The following is an 8798-nucleotide window of genomic DNA, read 5'->3' on the forward strand; positions in this document are numbered from 1 at the left end:
CGTGTCCTTGGCTTGCCACCTTCTCCTGCATGTTAATTAATGCTCCAGCATTGCACATTGCCCTGCAACACATCCCTTGTCAGATTGTTTTCCCACACACCTTCTCCCTCGGGATAAACCCAACATGTTTTAGTCCTTGAAAAAGGTCCAGGTTCACAAACTGCCACTCCAGAAAATGCTGCTCACAAATGAAGTTAAGCTTCCAAAGCGCAGGAAAAACCATTGCCCCCAGCTCCCCACAACCCACTGGAAATTTAAACCGGGACTGATCCCTTTTACTCCAGCGCAGAGCTGGAGCACAGTACCCTGTGGGTACAGGCGGTGGCATGGCGGGGCCCAAGATGGGAGCCTGCAGCAAGGACTCCTGGTGGGAGTGAATAGCAGAGGCTGAGCTCATTTTTTCCTTCCTCCTTACAATCTCCCTTTTCTTTCCATTTCACCACCTCCTTATTTAACATCATTGACTGTTGTGCAGCGCCATCAACCCTGTTTGCAGCAGTGTGACCCACTTTACCGCGTCGGCCCGACTTCCTCGCTGAAATCCTGAGCTCAGAGCCCACCCAAGCCATTCAGTGCTTCTCAGCTGAATAACGAATCCAATTAGGTGGAAGAAAGCCTGGCTTTCACGCTGTCAGCGCCTGGACATCTCACTTCTCCCTCCCCAGTGCACGCTGCATCACTGATGGCCATGTCCCATAGCCATCACAGACAAGGACCCCTCTGTATTTGTGTGCCCCTCCTCCAAATAAGGATGGGGGAGGGGTTCAAGAGGACGGATCCTAGCTATGCTATGTGTCCTTTAATTTCTTCTGAGAGCCCTTAGGGACCACAGAGCTCAGGAATCAGATAATTTGCGGTTTTTCGGTTCTGGCTCTCCTGGGAAGCCCTCACTTCCCAGCTGAGGCTGGAGAAATGGCCCAGGGGCTTGCCAGGGTGGCACAACTTGTGCTTGTGAAAAAGCACTTCAGCCAGGACGTGATTTAAACACCGACAGAAAGTCCCACCTCTCAGTCCCAGCCCCAGCATCACACCCACCCCCGGTCCTGCCACTCCGTCCAGAGAAAACATTGAAATTTGTCCTTTTCTGCTCCCTTTGCTCTCTTTTTCCACACAGCAGGAACCCTTCTCCCCACAGCCGCCCGCAGGCAGCCATTCCCCAGGATGCTGGCGCCTCTCCATCCTGGGGAGAGAGCTGTGTATTAAAACAGATGAGTAGAAACAAAACAAGGAGAAAAAAATGCTTAATGGCCACCAGGAAAAGCTCTTTCAGTTTCTAACTTCCCTGGCTGGGTAGGACAGACAGACATCCCCAGCCATGATGTGAGCCCAGCAGCATCAGGCCTGCAGCGTGTTGCTGCTTGGCTCTGCAGCAAGCATGGGGAGGTGGGTGAAGAGCCATTACACAGTTTCGGGGGCACTATCTGGAGGAATTACACACATATACACAAACAGGAGGCGTCCCCCTGCAACGGCTGCATCTCTGCACCCAGCCCAGTGCCCCCCGCCCTCTGGCCCCCTCCTCGGCCCACGCTGCCGCCCCGCAGGGCCTATGGCTGCTCTGGGGCTTCCTACAGGGCTCTGCTAATGACTCACTGCTCCTGCTTGGCTCTAATTAGTCTCCTGTCTAATTAGTCTGACTGGAAAGATGCAGGCTGGTGAGAAGCAGCTCTTTAGTGAAAGGAAAAGGGAAAGAAAGAGTGTCTGGAGACGCTGAGCGCCTGAGGGAGAGACGCCAGGCTGTGGCGAGAGGTCAGGGGGTATCGGGAATTGCCAGCTGAACTACATCTGTGCAAGGGACGGACTGTAAAGAAAGGATAGAGTGAAAGGACTTCAACAATTCCCTCCCAGGGACCTTCTTGGGGTTCAGCCCTGCCCATGGGGGAGCAGGACACAAACACAGGCTCCAGCCCGCTGGGGACACCTGGCTGAGGCACCTGAATGTCCTCAGCCAAGAGTGAAGGCTGCTATTTGTAGCCTGGTTGAACAAGTTACTGACGTGCAAAAGGAGCCCCACGATGCAGGGAGAGCAGGACAGAACTGCAGACAAGCGGGAGTCCCAAACCTGCAGCATCCTTCCCCAAGCCATCTTGGAGCAGAGGGCAGGAGAACAGGCTCTGCAGCAAAGCCTGGGTCAAGCAGTGTGAATACAGCCTTCTGGGGGGGATGAGGGGCTTCCATTGTGTCTGCCCATCCCGGTGAGGGCTGGGGGTGCTCACTCATACAGCCTCTTGCATCAGTCACTAGTGTCAAATACTATTTTCCCTTTAATTTAAACAGGTTCCAGCCCCAAACAAATCAACACATTTGCAGTGTTTAACATCCCTCTAACTAATTAACAGAACCCAGGTGCCTTCTATGGCAAAGGTAAGTCGTTCCTTCAGTGTTCACCTTGTATCTGATCACAAGGCATCTCACTCACCCACTGAACTAATTAGGGTTTTGCCTTTCCTTCTGTTAATAAAGCCTCCATGAATGAGCAGCCTGTCTGCAAGCCCCAGCCCAGCTCACCCGTGTCCTCCCAGACCTCCTTTCTCACGCTGGGACTGAACCCAGCAATGGCAGGAAAGGGGAAACACAGATAATGCAAATGTTAAAGGTGTCACTAACTGTATTTCCAAAGAGCCTCTCCTGCGCCTGAAAAATGCTCCTTTAAGAATCCCATCCAAGTGTAAGGATCCTCGATGACCCCTTTTAGGTGAAGGTGCCAGTGAAAATCCAGCCACATCCAGATGATCCACCACATGGCTCTGCAGTGACCTTTTGCTCTTTGACTCCTATAAAGAAGCCAGGACTGGGCAAAAAACCTGGGATGCTCAGAAACACGTCACTACTGCTTGGGGATCATCTAAAATAATTGACCCACATGGTGTGGGGAAAACATTCATTTCATCATCTTAGCCATGCATCATGGCTCAGAGCATGGACTGCAGATGAAAATGTGGAAAGCTGGTATAGCATATTCAAACTGCCATATAGAGATGGCCTGGAGAGGGGGGATCCTGTGTTTCCTCCTCTGCCAAAGGCAATTTGCACTGCATGCCCAGGCTCCCCTCTGGCCTGTGGAAACAGGGGTGCAGGTGTGTGCTGTGCAGGTCCAGAGAAGCTCACACTGCCTGGTTTGCTCTGCACCCCGGCCTTCCCCTGGCAAGAGACTGACTCAGCCAAAGTTTGGTTTTGTACATGTGATTTGTCACTGATAAACATGCTCCTCTTCCTCCTGTGGCCAATGGGCATTGGCATAGCAGCGTGGTGAACCAGCACTGCCAGCAGCATCTCCTGTTGTTTGACCGCAGCAATGCGAGGGCTTGGGGTAACCCTAGCGGTGCTTTTGTTGGGTATCCAGGTTGCAGAGCCAAGAGGGGCCACAGCAAAACACTCTCTTTAAACGCCATACACAGGAGCTGAGGGTTCGGTGAAAGCTTTTACTCACTTTAGGTAAATAGGTGAGCTGGGACGAATGGGAATGCAAATAAAACGAGGGCTACTGAATTGCCATCGAGATAAAGGAGCTCTTTCATCTCCTGCCTCACACCCAGGGAGCTGCTGTCTCGGAGCGAGTGCTGCGTGACAGGGCGTAGGTCTGGGTTCATTGACATGATTCGGGTTTTTAGAACAGCACATGCAACATGCGAGGACGAGGAAAAATACACACAGTGCACTGCTGACTAATGGGGCACAGAGCGGGGGCTTGGCATTTCCTAATAGCTTCTGAGAAACAACCCCACATCACCAAGCAGTGTTTGTCTTGATGACCTGAAGGCTTTGATCGATACATCTGATTCTCCTCAAGCATCCTTTCTCCTCTCTCACCTCTGAAAGTAGAAAAAGTAGATGGAAATGAAGCAGTTTCCTCTGCCAAAATCAATACACAGAGGATGAAAGGTGCAGGTGTCCCTGCTCCTTCTGCCTGAGGAGAGGAAGCTCAAGTCCCATGCAGGACTCGCAATACAGGGGCAGCTGTGATCACTTTTGCAGGCAACAGAAAACGCTGGTGTAGAAGCTCCAGCCATCGTGGTCCTCTGTGCTGGCTCATTGTGCTGTGGAGCAAACCCTGCTCTGTACTTTTGGCACCCTCTTCTGCCTGGACCAATGCCTGCAGGCTCTGGGAACACCACAGACCTTCACCTCCCCGGGCCACAGGAACGACCTGGATGGCTGCAGCGTTTCTGAGGGCCTCCTCTTGCAGGGGACGTAGAAATACATAAAGCACACTGTGTCGTGGGTGCAAACATCCCTCCTCTCTCCATCTCATAGTTCCCTCAGCCAAATGAGACAAAACCCGTGTGTAGGATTGCTGAAGACTGAGAGGTTACAGAAACGCCGTGCCGTCAGAGAGCACAGGCAGCCACCAGCCCGCCATTGACCCCGGCTTACAGCGCTGAAGTGGCTGAGATAACGGCTGGGACACTTCCTCCTCTTGTAAAAAGATGAAAAGCCCTGTGTGCGTGGGGAAAAAAAACCCAAGGAGCTGAAAACATGATGGCCATATGCCCTTCAGCATAATGCAAACCTTCTAAGAGAAGAGAATAAGGTAGAGAGTCCAATGGGTGCAGACGGGAATCCAGATGATAAAAGCAATGCAAACATTTGATTGCACGTAGGGTTATGGCTGTTCGTTCAGCCCCGGTGCAACAAAGTCAACAGCAGAAATACCGAAAGCATGGAATCAAATTGGGCAGAAATCTCAGACTTAAAATCAAATTTATTTAGAGGAAAAATGACTTTACAAGAGGTTGATGCTGGTAACTAAAAAGGAAGATAAATAAAAGCTTGTTACAAAACCTAATGGTTTCTGGCAAGTTACAGAAAAACTGAAGAATTTTACAGTCAATAACCTGTTCACTTTTTACATAATTACAAATTAACATACAGCAATTAGGTTTTACCCTCTTTTTTAAAAATTCTTTTTATCAACTTTTTAATTTTTTTTTAAACGGGTTCAACGTGAAAATGCAAAGCATTTTTTATCTTTTTTTTTTTTAAAGAAACAAACCAAAAGCAGAGGTATATCAGGTTATTATAATACACCTCCTCAACGCTCTGGGAATTACTCAAGTGCATTCCATATTAGTACAAAATAAACACCAGGCTAAACTTTAACCATAGGCGAACTGAACTGGACATAGATTTTTTTTTTTTTTGAGTCAGTGTTTAATATCAATAAAGAAAATAGTAAAATACTTTCAAGCATGGAAAGGATGAATACCTATAGGCAGCTTAAATACATACGAAGCTTACAGCTGTATGCAAAGCAGTGAATGTTTTCCTGATCCCCCCACCCCCCAAGCAATGGAAGCTGAATATATTTGGGCAAAGCATCAGTGCCAGTGAAATGCGTGTGGAAAGAAAGGGCACCGAGCCCCGAAAAAGCAGGCGGGAAGGGAGCCAGCGTTATGCTTCCCATCACTCCAGAGCACGACGTGTCCGAGATTAAGTCAGTTCAGCTCGCCTATCTTTAAAACTTAGCTGCACCACCGGGTCAGGATCACTGATTGCTGCCCCTTCTGGCAAATGAAGCAAGAGTTATGAGCAGCAGGGGAGGTTTTTTTATTTAAAAGGATGCCTTAAATTATGTTAAATTCCCAAACCTGGCCAGCAGGGAGAATAATTTCCAGAGTTCTGGTTAAGTAGGAATGTTCTGTGGGATTTTAGCAGATACTCTCCTGTGTCCCCTGCCCAGCCCTCCCCTTGCGCTGTGTCACAGATCTCCTAGAGAGCTTCCTTGGGATTTGGCACCTGATGAAGCTCTTCTGACTCGGTGGCATTTGGAAGGACTGGGTTTGGGTGCCTCAGCAACAGCTCTGAGATATCCTAGTGCCTCAAGGAAGGTGCAAAGATGATCAGACTCTACGGATGCTCTCGCCTTCAAAAGGCAGTACAGGTCTGCACATGCTAATGGCACCACTGTGCTCCTCAGCAGTGGTCAAACTTCAAGAGTGAAGAGCAGAGCCCACTCTGTGGTGGTGAGGGCTCCTGCCCCAGGGATGGCCCCTGGGAGCTCTCCTAATGGCCTGGACAGTAAATAATTTAGTGCATGGAAAGGGCCTCACCTCACTGGGTTGCATCTCCCTCCGCTTCTTTTGCTCTGGGTTTCTCCAAGGAAAAGGTGATGATGATGCTGGTATGGGCTCTTCCAGGGATACACCTGAGTCATCAGAAGCCAGCTCTCTGATCCTGCCAATCGCCCTGTCTGCAGTGGGACTGTAGTCACACCCACTTTGCATAAAAATAATACAAAAACCTTGGCCCTTCCTCCCCTCCCAGGGCAAAGCCAAACCAAACCACGACTATGCCTACTTGCAGCTCAGATTTTGCTGGGGATGCAGAGGGGGGAGCAATGGCAAAGCTGATTGTCTCCATGTAACCAAAATGAAAAGGGACAAAACCACTTCCATTTAAAGTGCTTTATGGCATCAAAGTGACATCGAGTTACATGTTGAGATGATCACTTCTTTTAAAAGAAGCCAAGGCTGACCCCACACAACTCCATCGAGTCTCACACTGTTTGCTACACCTACTCTCTATTGCTGGGGTATTCTGGCACCCCCAGCTAATACTGACCGCTCCTGTACTTCATCTGAGCCCGCGCTTCCACTTCCCTGGTCCTTGAAACCTCTCCTGCTGGGCACTGATAAAGACCACGCGAAGAAAACCCCAAGAAAAGAAAGTCTGATTTTTCCCCTCCATGAAACACTTGCAAAAAACCTCCGAGAGCCCTTGCGGGGTCCTCTTCCTCCTCCAACATAAGGGCTTTGCACAGACATTTTTGAACCCACTCTGTCCCAGGAACCCAATGCAAAATGTGGTGGTTTGGGTGCTCCAAGTTGGATCAAGGGACCAGGCTCTGGGAGCCAAAGCGTGAAGCTGGGCTGAAAAAATAACATGTTTATAACAACTGCAGGAGGAATGCCAGGCATGGAACTGGAGCAAACACGATTTTAAGGCCAGGAAGAGGAAAGGCTTCGGTGCTATAAAGCTAGGACTGTACTCCAGCAGACAACCCTAGGCAGCCTGCAGGGATCAGAGTGGGAATCTGACTCTGGAAACCTATGCCAAGCCCTTCCAAAGAAAACCCGAGAGGGGAAAAATAAAAGGCTGGAGAGATAAAAACAAGCCCTCACTTTCCTAAAGGTGAAAGAAGGAGGAAGCGGTGTAGGAGCAAAGGCTTAGTTCCAAAAAAGTGAATCATACCCTAACATACATCCTCCTGGGACAAAGGTCTGTCCACCAGAATTTAAGACACAAAAAGCTTTGATATGCAGTACTTCTGGTCAGTATATTTCTGACTCACGCCCGTGGTTGTTTTGAGAAAGAACCACAGGGACCTTCAGAGATCACTTGACAAGCACTGTTTTCACCTGGGGCACTGAATGCTCTTTTGATTTGCACAGGTCAGAAGAGATGGTCAAGCCAGGCAGAGACTCAGCCCTGCTGCCCTGGGGTCTCCCTTTCGATGCCCTTCTCAGAGCAATGGGACATTCCCATGTCACGAATTCAAGATACATCGGGACTGAGGAAGAAACAGCGGGATGAAGAGAAAAGTTCATACCAGGAAAGGCTGTTACAGATGGAGGGGAGCTTTAAGAAATACCGGGGGACCTGATCTGTTTACACAGCAGTAAATGAGCCATACGCTGCTTGGGTTTCCAAAAATTTCAGCTTGGCACATTCATTTTTGCAGATGTACAAACAGAAGGGCAGAAATCAGTGTTTTTCTTATGAAAAAGGTAACACCACAACAGCAGCACATGCCTCCTCCAGCTCCTTTCAGGTTCAGAAGAGCTGCCTGCATCTCCCCAGACGAGTGACTGGACCCTCTCATTGCTGCAAGATGCTCCATGTTTTCCTTTTTCCTTCGCCTCCGAGAGGTATGAGAAAGCCTAAACAAAATACTTAAACAAGGAAGAGAACTGATAGGAGGAGTCTTGTCTGAAGTCACTGCTGCTTTTTCCAGACTTTTTCTGGCCCAAAGATGCTCTGCCTTGAAGAAAGCTCTCAGCTGAAATAGTGTAACTCTGGGCACACCACGGGCTGCTATGAGCAGCACTGCCCAAGCCCTGGTTTTGTAGGAACCAAGGAGATACAAACGCTTGGTTTACCAATCTCTTGGTAAGAAAAAAACAAACAAAAAAACAACAAAAAAGGAAAGAAAAAACCAAACCACCCCTCAAACCCCCAAACAGAAGCAAAATAAAATGTTAAAAGAAATAAAAAAATAAAACCAAGTAAACTCCTTTTAAAAAAAAGAACTCTTTCAAATAAACAGAAAGATAAATATTTTTTGCAAGCCCTGCTTGCAATTAAGAATAAGCACCAAATAATATTTTAAAAAAGCAAAATAAAAATAAATCTCAAACCTTCTTCCTTTTTTTCTTTTCTTTTCTTTTTTTTTTTTCTTTCCATCTTAATGGTTTGGAGAGCTCCAAAAGCAAGCAGGCGGTTCAGGATTCCTGCACTGACCAAGACAGCCCAGTCTAAGCATCCCCCTCACCATCAATGCTGCTGATCCTCACCAGCACCGACCCCCAAAAACTCGCTTGTGAGAAGCCAGAGAGCAAACCAAAATCAAACAATAGTGCAAGAAGAGAATTATTTCTTTTTTTTTTTAAGGATAAACTCGTAGGAAAGGAAATGCACTTGACAGCTCTAAACTCTGAGCAAACCCCTGAGCTATTTTGAAGCTGATAGCATCTCATAACCATTTATAAATCCGCTCGGACAATTCCCCTGAGAGGATCTGGAAGAACAATAATTTTGGGAAAAAATCTGGCTCGCTGCATTCCTTTTCCCAAGCTGAA

Source organism: Mesitornis unicolor, unplaced genomic scaffold, assembly GCF_000695765.1.
Source record: "Mesitornis unicolor isolate BGI_N332 unplaced genomic scaffold, ASM69576v1 scaffold24834, whole genome shotgun sequence".
Lineage (NCBI taxonomy): Eukaryota > Metazoa > Chordata > Aves > Mesitornithiformes > Mesitornithidae > Mesitornis > Mesitornis unicolor.